Genomic DNA, 12,500 nt, shown 5'->3' on the forward strand with positions numbered 1-12,500 from the left:
TTAACTTTTTCTCGATGTGGCTGATGGAGGTGGGTTTTTTTCTGTGGAAGATAGGAGTGTGGGTTGTGGGAAGCGAAGTTGCTGGTGGGATTTTGTGTGAGTGGTGCAGTTGATGGGCCGCTTTTGTGTGAGGTTGGAAGTAGTATTGTCAAGGCGAGTTTCCGTTCTCGGAAGCGAAGTTGATGGGCCGATTGGGTGTGAGTGGTGTTAATGTGTGCTATTTGCAGTGTATGAATTGCCAGGCTGGCCAAGGCGTTGCTTCTGGGAATTGCTGGGGACTGGGCTGTTTAGAAAGGCCGGTGGCGGGCGCTCCGTTCCCGACTCCCGTGTCCGATTAGGGTGGGGGACGGCTCGTTGGAAAGCCCCGACGCTGGCGCAGATTATATTGCCGGACTGGCCCCTGGCGAGTTGGGCAAAGTGTCGCAGTCCGGCAGCGGGTAACAGGCCAGCGGGTAACAGGCAGCTTATCGGTGATAACTTCGGGAAGGAAAGTCCGATCCTGTCGGGGTCAACTGCTACTGAACGGGGTGGTGGGGCCGCACAGACCAGTAGCGGGCTTGTGTAGCTGCCTCTTGGCCCGGCCGAGGTACAGCCGTTGGCTGGAGACCGCTTTCCGACTGGTGAGCGGGTGCCGCGGGGACCCACCTTGACGCGCCGGCTGTCCGAGCAAGCCAGGGGCAAGGGGCATCCAGTGGTACCAGAACGGAGTCGGTCCGGCACCGGGAAGTCGGGTGCCCGTCGCTCCGAATCGAGCCCGGGGTTTTCGTGCGTGTAACTGGGCGGGCGTTTGGACCCGGTTGTCCGGGAGCGGGTCCCCAACGGCGGGAGATTGCCTGGGTTTGGCCGGCCGGCAGTCGAACGCCTCTGGCTCCGAACTCCCGTGTCCGATTTCGGTCTGGGAGGGCTCGTTGGAAAGCCCCGACGCTGGCGCACAATATATTATCGGACTGGACCCCGGCAAGTTCGGGGAAGTGTCGCAGTCCCGTTCCGGCTGCCGCCCCGTCGGTCAGCGGCAGCTTATCGGGGATAACTTCGGGACGGAAAGTCCGATCCGGTCGGGGTGAACTGCGACTGAACGGGGTGGCGGGGCCGCACAGACCAGTAGCGGGCTTGTGTAGCTGCCTCTTGGCCCGGCCGAGGTACAGCCGTTGGCTGGAGACCGCTTTCCGACTGCTGAGCCGGTGCCGCGGGGATCCACCTTGACGCGCCGGCTGTACTAGCAAGCCAGGGGCAAGGGGCATCCAGTGGTACCGGAACGGAGTCGGTCCGACACCGGGAAGCCGGGTGCCCGTCTCTCCGAATCGAGCCCGGTGTTTTCGTGCGTTTAACTGGGCGGGCGTTTGGACCCGGTTGTCCGGGAGCGTGTCCGCAACGGCGGGAGGTTGCCTGAGTTTGGCCGGCCGGCAGTCGAACGCCTTTCGCTCCGGAATCCCGTGTCCGATTTCGGTCAGGGAGGGCTCGTTGGAAAGCCCCGGCGCTCGCGCACACTATATTGTCGGACTGGATCCCGGCAAGTTTGGGAAAGTGTCGCCGACCCGTACCGGCTGCCGCCCCGTCGGTCAGCGGCAGCTTATCGGGGATAACTTCGGGAAGGAAAGTCCGATCCGGGCGGGGTCAACTGCCACTGAACGGGGTGGCGGGCCCGCACAGACCAGTACCTGGCTTGTGTAGCTGCCCCTTTCCCCGGCCGAGGTGCAGCTGTTGGCTGGAGACCGCTTTCCGACTGCTGAGCCGGAGTCGCGGGGGCGCACCTTGACGCACCGGCTGTCCTAGCAAGCCAGGGGCAAGGGGCATCCAGTGGTACCGGAAGGGTGTCGGTCCGACACCGGGAAGCCGGGTGCCCGTCGCTCCGAATCGAGCCCGGTGTTTTCGTGCGTGTAACGGGGCGGCCGTTTGGACCCGGGTGTCCGGGAGCGGGTCCGCAACGGCGGGAGGTTGCCTGAGTTTGGCCGGCCGGCAGTCGAACGCCTTTCGCTCCGGACTCCCTTGTCCGATTTCGGCCAGGGAGGGCTCGTTGGAAAGCCCCGGCGTTGGCGCACACTATATTATCGGACTGGATCCCGGCAAGGTCGGGAAAGTGTCGCCGACCCGTACCGGCTGCCGCCCCGTCGGTCAGCGGCAGCGTATCGGGGACAACTTCGGGAAGGAAAGTCCGATCCGGGCGGGGTCAACTGCCACCGAACGGAGTGGCGGGCCCGCACAGAGCAGTACCTGTCTTGTGTAGCTGCCCCTTTCCCCGGCCGAGGTACAGCCGTTGGCTGGAGACCGCTTTCCGACTGCTGAGCCGGAGCCGCGGGGGCCCACCTTGAGGCGCCGGCTGTCCTAGCAAGCCAGGGGCAAGGGGCATCCAGTGGTTCCGGAACGGAGTCGGTCCGACACCGGGAAGCCGGGTGCCCGTCGCTCCGAATGGAGCCCGGTGTTTTCGTGCGTGTAACGAGGCGGGCGTTTGGACACGGTTGTCCGGGAGCGGGTCCGCAACGGCGGGAGGATGCCTGAGTTTGGCCGGCCGGCAGTCGAACGCCTTTGCCTCCGGACTTCCGTGTCCGATTTCGGCCAGGGAGGGCTCGTTGGAAGGCCCCGGCACTGGCGCACACTATATTATCGGCCTGGACCCCGGCAAGTTCGGGAAAGTGTCGCAGTCCCGTAGCGGCTGCCGCCCCGCCGGTCAGCGGCAGCTTATCGGGGATAACTTCGGGATGGAAAGTCCGATGCGGTCGGGGTCAACTGACGCTGAACGGGGTGGCGGGGCCGCACAGACCAGTAGCGGGCATGTGTAGCTGCCTCTTGTCCCGGCCGAGGTACAGCCGTTGGCTGGAGACCGCTTTCCGACTGCTGAGCCGGAGCCGCGGTGGCCCACCTTGACGCGCCGGCTGTCCTAGCAAGCCAGCGGCAAGGGGCATCCAAGGGTACCGGAACGGAGTCGGTCCGACACCGGGAAGCCGGGTGCCCGTCGCTCCGAATCGAGGCAGGTGTTTTCGTGCGTGTAACAAGGCGGGCGTTTGGACCCGGTTGTCCTGGAGCGGGTCCGCAACGACGGGAGATTGCCTGTGTTTGGCCGGCCGGCAGTCGAACGCCTATCGCTCTGGACTCCCGTGTCCGATTTCGGTCAGGGAGGGCTCGTTGGAAAGCCGCGGCGCTGGCGCACACTATATTATCGGCCTGGATCCCGGCAAGTTCGGCAAAGTGTCGCCATCCCGCAGCGGCTGACGGGCCGCCGGTCAGCGGCAGCTTATCGGGCATAACTTCGGGAGGGAAAGTCCGATCCGGTCCGCATCAACGGCAGCCGAACGGGGTGGCGGGCCCGCACAGACCAGTGCCTGGCTTGTGTAGCTGCCCCTTTCCCCGGCCGAGGTACAGCCGTTGGCTGGAGACCACTTTCCGACCACTGAGACGGCGGGGCGGGGGGCGGCCTGCACGCGCCGGCTGCCAGAGCAAGCCAGGGGCAAGGGGCATCCAACGGTATCTGAACGGAGTCGGTCCGACACCGGGAAGCCGGGTGCCCGTCGCTCCGAATCGAGCCTGGGGTGTACGTGTGTTTAACAAGGCGGGCGTTTGGACCCGGTTGCCCGGCACCAGTCGAACGCCTGTCGCTCCCGACTCCCGTGTCCGATTTCGTTCGGGGATGGCTCGTTGGAAAGCCCCGGCTCCGGCGCACACTATATTGCCGAAGTGGCCCCGGGCGAGTTCGGGAAAGTGTCGCCGTCCCGCAGCGGCTGACGGGCCGTCGGTCAGCGGCAGCTTATCGGGGATAACGTCGGGAAGGAAAGTCCGATCCGGTCGGGGACAACGGCAGCTGAACGGGGTGGCGGGGCCGCACAGAGCAGTGCCTCGCTTGTGTAGCTGCCTCTTTCCGCGGCCGAGGTACAGCCGTTGGCTGGAGACCGCTTTCCGACCACTGAGACGGCGGGGCAGGGGGCGGCCTGCACGCGCCGGCTGCCAGAGCAAGCCAGGGGCAAGGGGCATCCAGCGGTATCTGAACGGAGTCGGTCCGACACCGAGAAGCCGGGTGCCCGTCGCTCCGAAGCGAGACCGGGGTTTTTCGTGTGTAACGTGGCGGGCCTTTGGACCCGGTTGGCCGGGCGGCAGTGGAACACACACAGACACTCGCATACACTGAGAGAGACAGAGAGAAGATAGAGATACACAGAGTGAGAAAGACAAAGTCAACTCAGTAACTGAAATGTGAAAACTGACAACTGGGAAACCAAAAGTCAGAGTGGCAAATGATGAACCAAGGTGGCAAATGATTAACTGAAAACTTGTCATTCACATTTGGGACGGAATTCAGGATGGGAATGTATTCGGCCGCCTTACCGGGGCTTGGGGGTGCTGCTTTCCCGCTTGTGGAACCGAGTTGGGGTCGTCAAATGGCCTGGTGCATTGTTTGAAACACTGGTTAATGAGTTGTCAAGGTCGGAAATCATAGAACATAAGAGCAGCTCATTAACTGAAATTTTGAACATCGACAACTGGTTAACCAAGAGTCAGGGCGACAAATGATTAACCAAGGAGGCAACTCATTAACTGAATTTCGAACATCGACAACTGGTTAACCAAGAGTCAGAGCGACAAATGATTAACCAAGGAGGCAACTCATTAACTGAATTTCGAACATCGACAACTGGTTAACCAAAAGTCAGAGCGACAAATGATTAACCAAGGAGGCAACTCATTAACTGAATTTCGAACATCGACAACTGGTTAACCAAGAGTCAGAGCGACAAATGATTAACCAAGGAGGCAACTCATTAACTGAATTTCGAACATCGACAACTGGTTAACCAAAAGACACAGGGACAAATGAGTAACCAAAGGGCCAACTCATTAACTGAAATTTCAAAGAGGCAACTCATTAACTGAAATTTTGAACATCGACAACTGGTTAACCAAAAGCCAGAGCGACAAATGATTAACCAAGGAGGCAACTCATTAACTGAATTTCGAACATCGACAACTGGTTAACCAAATGTCAGAGCGACAAATGATTAACCAAGGAGGCAACTCAATAACTGAATTTCGAACATCGACAACTGGTTAACCAAGAGTCAGGGCGACAAATGATTAACCAAGGAGGCAACTCATTAACTGAATTTCGAACATCGACAACTGGGTAACCAAAAGACACAGGGACAAATGAGTAACCAAAGGGCCAACTCATTAACTGAAATTTCAAAGAGGCTACTCATTAACTGAAATTTGAACATCGACAACTGGTTAACCAAATGTCAGAGCGACAAATGAGTAACCAAGCAGGCAACTGATTAACTGAAAACTTGTCTTTCACATTTGGGACGGAATTCACGATGGGAATGTATTCGGCCCCCTTACCGGGCCTTGGGGTGCTGCTTTCCCGCTTGTGGAACCGAGTTGGGGTCGTCAAATGGCCTGGTGCATTGTTTGAAACACTGGTTAATGAGTTGTCAAGGTCGGAAATCATAGAACATAAGAGCAGCTCATTAACTGAAATTTTGAACATCGACAACTGGTTAACCAAGAGTCAGGGCGACAAATGATTAACCAAGGAGGCAACTCATTAACTGAATTTCGAACATCGACAACTGGTTAACCAAAAGACACAGGGACAAATGAGTCACCAAAGGGCCAACTCATTAACTGAAATTTCAAAGAGGCAACTCAATAACTGAAATTTTGAACATCGACAACTGGTTAACCAAAAGCCAGAGCGACAAATGAGTAACCAAGGAGGCAACTCATTAACTGAATTTCGAACATCGACAACTGGTTAACCAAATGTCAGAGCGACAAATGATTAACCAAGGAGGCAACTCAGTAACTGAATTTCGAACATCGACAACTGGTTAACCAAGAGTCAGGGCGACAAATGATTAACCAAGGAGGCAACTCATTAACTGAATTTCGAACATCGACAACTGGGTAACCAAAAGACACAGGGACAAATGAGTAACCAAAGGGCCAACTCATTAACTGAAATTTCAAAGAGGCTACTCATTAACTGAAATTTGAACATCGACAACTGGTTAACCAAATGTCAGAGCGACAAATGAGTAACCAAGCAGGCAACTGATTAACTGAAAACTTGTCATTCACATTTGGGACGGAATTCACGATGGGAATGTATTCGGCCCCCTTACCGGGCCTTGGGGTGCTGCTTTCCCGCTTGTGGAACCGAGTTGGGGTCGTCAAATGGCCTGGTGCATTGTTTGAAACACTGGTTAATGAGTTGTCAAGGTCGGAAATCATAGAACATAAGAGCAGCTCATTAACTGAAATTTTGAACATCGACAACTGGTTAACCAAAAGCCAGAGCGACAAATGATTAACCAAGGAGGCAACTCATTAACTGAATTTCGAACATCGACAACTGGTTAACCAAAAGACACAGGGACAAATGAGTAACCAAAGGGCCAACTCATTAACTGAAATTTCAAAGAGGCAACTCATTAACTGAAATTTTGAACATCGACAACTGGATAACCAAAAGCCAGAGCGACAAATGATTAACCAAGGAGGCAACTCATTAACTGAATTTCGAACATCGACAACTGGTTAACCAAAAGACACAGGGACAAATGAGTAACCAAAGGGCCAACTCATTAACTGAAATTTCAAAGAGGCAACTCATTAACTGAAATTTTGAACATCGACAACTGGTTAACCAAAAGCCAGAGCGACAAATGATTAACCAAGGAGGCAACTCAGTAACTGAATTTCGAACATCGACAACTGGTTAACCAAGAGTCAGAGCGACAAATGATTAACCAAGGAGGCAACTCATTAACTGAATTTCGAACATCGACAACTGGGTAACCAAAAGACACAGGGACAAATGAGTAACCAAAGGGCCAACTCATTAACTGAAATTTCAAAGAGGCAACTCATTAACTGAAATTTTGAACATCGACAACTGGTTAACCAAATGTCAGAGCGACAAATGAGTAACCAAGCAGGCAACTGATTAACTGAAAACTTGTCATTCACATTTGGGACGGAATTCACGATGGGAATGTATTCGGCCCCCTTACCGGGCCTTGGGGTGCTGCTTTCCCGCTTGTGGAACCGAGTTGGGGTCGTCAAATGGCCTGGTGCATTGTTTGAAACACTGGTTAATGAGTTGTCAAGGTAGGAAATCATAGAACATAAGAGCAGCTCATTAACTGAAATTTTGAACATCGACAACTGGTTAACCAAAAGCCAGAGCGACAAATGATTAACCAAGGAGGCAACTCATTAACTGAATTTCGAACATCGACAACTGGATAACCAAGAGTCAGAGCGACAAATGATTAACCAAGGAGGCAACTCATTAACTGAATTTCGAACATCGACAACTGGGTAACCAAAAGACACAGGGACAAATGAGTAACCAAAGGGCCAACTCATTAACTGAAATTTCAAAGAGGCTACTCATTAACTGAAATTTGAACATCGACAACTGGTTAACCAAATGTCAGAGCGACAAATGAGTAACCAAGCAGGCAACTGATTAACTGAAAACTTGTCATTCACATTTGGGACGGAATTCACGATGGGAATGTATTCGGCCCCCTTACCGGGCCTTGGGGTGCTGCTTTCCCGCTTGTGGAACCGAGTTGGGGTCGTCAAATGGCCTGGTGCATTGTTTGAAACACTGGTTAATGAGTTGTCAAGGTAGGAAATCATAGAACATAAGAGCAGCTCATTAACTGAAATTTTGAACATCGACAACTGGTTAACCAAGAGTCAGAGCGACAAATGATTAACCAAGGAGGCAACTCATTAACTGAATTTCGAACATCGACAACTGGTTAACCAAAAGACACAGGGACAAATGAGTAACCAAAGGGCCAACTCATTAACTGAAATTTCAAAGAGGCAACTCATTAACTGTAATTTTGAACATCGACAACTGGTTAACCAAAAGCCAGAGCGACAAATGATTAACCAAGGAGGCAACTCATTAACTGAATTTCGAACATCGACAACTGGTTAACCAAATGTCAGAGCGACAAATGATTAACCAAGGAGGCAACTCAGTAACTGAATTTCGAACATCGACAACTGGTTAACCAAGAGTCAGGGCGACAAATGATTAACCAAGGAGGCAACTCATTAACTGAATTTCGAACATCGACAACTGGGTAACCAAAAGACACAGGGACAAATGAGTAACCAAAGGGCCAACTCATTAACTGAAATTTCAAAGAGGCAACTCATTAACTGAAATTTTGAACATCGACAACTGGTTAACCAAAAGCCAGAGCGACAAATGATTAACCAAGGAGGCAACTCAGTAACTGAAATTTCAAAGAGGCAACTCATTAACTGTAATTTTGAACATCGACAACTGGTTAACCAAAAGCCAGAGCGACAAATGATTAACCAAGGAGGCAACTCATTAACTGAATTTCGAACATCGACAACTGGTTAACCAAATGTCAGAGCGACAAATGATTAACCAAGGAGGCAACTCATTAACTGAATTTCGAACATCGACAACTGGGTAACCAAAAGACACAGGGACAAATGAGTAACCAAAGGGCCAACTCATTAACTGAAATTTCAAAGAGGCTACTCATTAACTGAAATTTGAACATCGACAACTGGTTAACCAAATGTCAGAGCGACAAATGAGTAACCAAGCAGGCAACTGATTAACTGAAAACTTGTCATTCACATTTGGGACGGAATTCACGATGGGAATGTATTCGGCCCCCTTACCGGGCCTTGGGGTGCTGCTTTCCCGCTTGTGGAACCGAGTTGGGGTCGTCAAATGGCCTGGTGCATTGTTTGAAACACTGGTTAATGAGTTGTCAAGGTAGGAAATCATAGAACATAAGAGCAGCTCATTAACTGAAATTTTGAACATCGACAACTGGTTAACCAAGAGTCAGAGCGACAAATGATTAACCAAGGAGGCAACTCATTAACTGAATTTCGAACATCGACAACTGGGTAACCAAAAGACACAGGGACAAATGAGTAACCAAAGGGCCAACTCATTAACTGAAATTTCAAAGAGGCTACTCATTAACTGAAATTTGAACATCGACAACTGGTTAACCAAATGTCAGAGCGACAAATGAGTAACCAAGCAGGCAACTGATTAACTGAAAACTTGTCATTCACATTTGGGACGGAATTCACGATGGGAATGTATTCGGCCCCCTTACCGGGCCTTGGGGTGCTGCTTTCCCGCTTGTGGAACCGAGTTGGGGTCGTCAAATGGCCTGGTGCATTGTTTGAAACACTGGTTAATGAGTTGTCAAGGTAGGAAATCATAGAACATAAGAGCAGCTCATTAACTGAAATTTTGAACATCGACAACTGGTTAACCAAGAGTCAGAGCGACAAATGATTAACCAAGGAGGCAACTCATTAACTGAATTTCGAACATCGACAACTGGTTAACCAAAAGACACAGGGACAAATGAGTAACCAAAGGGCCAACTCATTAACTGAAATTTCAAAGAGGCAACTCATTAACTGAAATTTTGAACATCGACAACTGGTTAACCAAAAGCCAGAGCGACAAATGAGTAACCAAGGAGGCAACTCATTAACTGAATTTCGAACATCGACAACTGGTTAACCAAATGTCAGAGCGACAAATGATTAACCAAGGAGGCAACTCAATAACTGAATTTCGAACATCGACAACTGGTTAACCAAGAGTCAGGGCGACAAATGATTAACCAAGGAGGCAACTCATTAACTGAATTTCGAACATCGACAACTGGGTAACCAAAAGACACAGGGACAAATGAGTAACCAAAGGGCCAACTCATTAACTGAAATTTCAAAGAGGCTACTCATTAACTGAAATTTGAACATCGACAACTGGTTAACCAAATGTCAGAGCGACAAATGAGTAACCAAGCAGGCAACTGATTAACTGAAAACTTGTCTTTCACATTTGGGACGGAATTCACGATGGGAATGTATTCGGCCCCCTTACCGGGCCTTGGGGTGCTGCTTTCCCGCTTGTGGAACCGAGTTGGGGTCGTCAAATGGCCTGGTGCATTGTTTGAAACACTGGTTAATGAGTTGTCAAGGTAGGAAATCATAGAACATAAGAGCAGCTCATTAACTGAAATTTTGAACATCGACAACTGGTTAACCAAGAGTCAGGGCGACAAATGATTAACCAAGGAGGCAACTCATTAACTGAATTTCGAACATCGACAACTGGTTAACCAAAAGACACAGGGACAAATGAGTCACCAAAGGGCCAACTCATTAACTGAAATTTCAAAGAGGCTACTCATTAACTGAAATTTGAACATCGACAACTGGTTAACCAAATGTCAGAGCGACAAATGAGTAACCAAGCAGGCAACTGATTAACTGAAAACTTGTCTTTCACATTTGGGACGGAATTCACGATGGGAATGTATTCGGCCCCCTTACCGGGCCTTGGGGTGCTGCTTTCCCGCTTGTGGAACCGAGTTGGGGTCGTCAAATGGCCTGGTGCATTGTTTGAAACACTGGTTAATGAGTTGTCAAGGTAGGAAATCATAGAACATAAGAGCAGCTCATTAACTGAAATTTTGAACATCGACAACTGGTTAACCAAGAGTCAGAGCGACAAATGATTAACCAAGGAGGCAACTCATTAACTGAATTTCGAACATCGACAACTGGTTAACCAAAAGACACAGGGACAAATGAGTAACCAAAGGGCCAACTCATTAACTGAAATTTCAAAGAGGCAACTCATTAACTGTAATTTTGAACATCGACAACTGGTTAACCAAAAGCCAGAGCGACAAATGAGTAACCAAGGAGGCAACTCATTAACTGAATTTCGAACATCGACAACTGGTTAACCAAAAGACACAGGGACAAATGAGTAACCAAAGGGCCAACTCATTAACTGAAATTTCAAAGAGGCAACTCATTAACTGAATTTCGAACATCGACAACTGGTTAACCAAATGTCAGAGCGACAAATGATTAACCAAGCAGGCAACTGATTAACTGAAATTTTAAAATTGACAACTGGATAACCAAAAGTGGGAACTCATGCTTCGGACGGGCTTACATACGGCAGGCTGACGCCCGGCAGAGGCCCGGGCTTCGCCTCCCTTGCGTAAGCGACCGTCTCCGAATCGATTAAAGGCGTAAAATCGGAGTTCAGAGCGGGAAAATTTTTTCCCGAAAACGGCCGGAAAAAAAAAAATGTCTCCTTTTCCGCCGAGCAGGGTGGCATTCGAACGGGCACGGGAAGCCGCGTCTAACGGTGTAAAAACGGCTTGGCTCCGACGTGGGAGTGCGGAGATATGGCCGTTCAAAGTTGTACTGGAAGTCCGGAAGGAGAAAAATTTGACTGCCTGTAGCCGAAAAAAGTTCCAGCGGTCGGTCACAAAAGTCAAATCCGTCCCGCTGATTTGACACTTGTCATTTCTGGCAGGGGGGATTGGCGGGGTACCTGGAGAATGGTAGGAGGTGGTTTTTCGAGACTTTATCTGTTTTCCAGATTACTGTCTAGGGCCTCCAGGTCTGCAGAGACCGACCCGGGCTGCCGTCCAACCGACTTTTAACCCTTTTTGGGTGGAAATTTATTTCCATTTTTAACCAATTTTCGGGTTTTTGGTCGGGCTTAAAAACGGCAGCCTGACGCCCGGCAGAGGCCGGGGCTTCGGCTCCCTTGCGTAAGGGACCGTATACGAAACGATTAAAGCCGAAAAATCCGAGTTCAGAGCGGGAATTTTTTTTCCCGAAATCGGCCGAAAAATAAAAAAATTCTCCTTTTCCGCCGAGCAGGGCGGCATTCGAACGGGCACGGGAAGCCGCGTCTAACGGTGTAAAAACGGCTTGGCTCCGACGCGGGAGTGCGGAGATATGGCCGTTCAAAGTTGTACTGGAAGTCCGGAAGGAGAAAAATTTGACTGCCTGTAGCCGAAAAAAGTTCCAGCGGTCGGTCACAAAAGTCAAATCCGTCCCGCTGATTTGACACTTGTCATTTCTGGCAGGGGGGATTGGCGGGGTACCTGGAGAATGGTAGGAGGTGGTTTCTCGAGACTTTGTCTGTTTTCCAGATTACTGTCTAGGGCCTCCAGGTCTGCAGAGACCGACCAGGGCTGCCGTCCAACCGACTTTTAACCCTTTTTGGGTGGAAATTTATTTCCATTTTTAACCAATTTTCGGGTTTTTGGTCGGGCTTAAAAAACGGCAGCCTGACGCCTGGCAGAGGCCGGGGCTTCGGCTCCCCTTGCGTAAGGGACCGTATTCGACCCGATTGAGCCCCGAAAATGGATCCAAATGTCGGCCGACCAAGTAAGCTTGCTGGGGAGAGAGACTAAGTGCCGGGCTGGGCACCTCATTAACCAGTGAAAAGTTTTGGCTGCTGGAGAGACTAAGTCCCAGCCTGGGCACATCATTAACCATAAATGAAAAAGGCGAGGCCGAGTCTGGTGCATGGCTAACTGATTAACCAAATTGGCAAGGCCCGGGCTGAAAGTGAATGAGCGACCCGTGGCCAGGGGGCTGGAATGCGGGAGAGAATCCAACCCCCAAAATATGGAAGTCCGATGAGAAAA

Source organism: Somniosus microcephalus, unplaced genomic scaffold (genome assembly GCF_052327205.1).
Source record: "Somniosus microcephalus isolate GS21.2 unplaced genomic scaffold, FLI_Smic_1.0 unresolved_chr6, whole genome shotgun sequence".
Taxonomy (NCBI): domain Eukaryota; kingdom Metazoa; phylum Chordata; class Chondrichthyes; order Squaliformes; family Somniosidae; genus Somniosus; species Somniosus microcephalus.